This window comes from Perkinsus marinus (genome assembly GCF_000006405.1).
Source record: "Perkinsus marinus ATCC 50983 genomic scaffold scf_1104296958632, whole genome shotgun sequence".
Taxonomy (NCBI): Eukaryota; Perkinsozoa; order Perkinsida; family Perkinsidae; genus Perkinsus; species Perkinsus marinus.
The window spans coordinates 1-876 of record NW_003206698.1 but is presented as its reverse complement, the minus strand read 5'-3'; the positions used below and the strand labels follow the sequence as shown (position 1 = coordinate 876).

The following is an 876-nucleotide window of genomic DNA, read 5'->3' as shown; positions in this document are numbered from 1 at the left end:
AAACCTTTTGATCGATATTGTGCCATCGCACCTCGCAGAATCCGTTCAATCCATTTTTTGTGTCCTCTGGTTTGGCAGAGCGATGCATCACCTCGGCTATGAATCTTGAAGCACTCATCGACAGTTTGGCCGAGTGGTCTAAGGCGCTGGCTTCAGGCGTCAGTCCGCAAGGGCGTGGGTTCGAATCCCACAGCTGTTAGAAATTTCTTTTCGTGTGATTCGATGAAGAACGCATTCCGCGGAAACGGTTCGAAACCGTTTTTGTGTCATGTCCTATAGTGTAACGCATCTTCTCCGCTATGATTTTTGAAGCACTCATCGACAGTTTGGCCGAGTGGTCTAAGGCGCTGGCTTAAGGCGCCAGTCCGAAAGGGCGTGGGTTCGAACCCCACAGCTGTCAGCCTATATACCTGACTGGTCTTATATTAAGAACCGAGACCCTTTCAGAAGCGAGGTAGTGCAAGACCAAAACCTTTTGATCGATATTGTGCCATCGCACCTCGCAGAATCCGTTCAATCCATTTTTTGTGTCCTCTGGTTTGGCAGAGCGATGCATCACCTCGGCTATGAATCTTGAAGCACTCATCGACAGTTTGACCGAGTGGTCTAAGGCGCTGGCTTCAGGCGTCAGTCCGCAAGGGCGTGGGTTCGAATCCCATAGCTGTTAGAAATTTCTTTTCGTGTGATTTGATGAAGAACGCATTCCGCGGAAACGGTTCGAAACCGTTTTTGTGTCATGTCCTATAGTGTAACGCATCTTCTCCGCTATGATTTTTGAAGCACTCATCGACAGTTTGGCCGAGTGGTCTAAGGCGCTGGCTTAAGGCGCAGTCCGAAAGGGCGTGGGTTCGACCCCACAGCTGTCAGTCTATATAC

The 876-nt window shown here is 49.8% G+C and overlaps 4 non-coding genes across 4 annotated transcripts; all 4 read left to right on the top strand.

The window, feature by feature from the left end:
- The first annotated feature begins 119 nt into the window (after nt 1-119).
- Nucleotides 120-199, top strand: Pmar_PMAR001579. Its single transcript has one exon. It is a non-coding gene; the product is annotated as a tRNA-Leu (tRNA).
- Nucleotides 200-320: 121 nt separating this feature from the next.
- Nucleotides 321-400, top strand: Pmar_PMAR001578. The gene has a single exon. It is a non-coding gene; the product is annotated as a tRNA-Leu (tRNA).
- Nucleotides 401-587: 187 nt separating this feature from the next.
- Pmar_PMAR001577 lies at nt 588-667 on the top strand. Its single transcript has one exon. It is a non-coding gene; the product is annotated as a tRNA-Leu (tRNA).
- Nucleotides 668-788: 121 nt separating this feature from the next.
- On the top strand, nt 789-866 carry Pmar_PMAR001576. Its single transcript has one exon. It is a non-coding gene; the product is annotated as a tRNA-Leu (tRNA).
- Nucleotides 867-876: the final 10 nt, after the last annotated feature.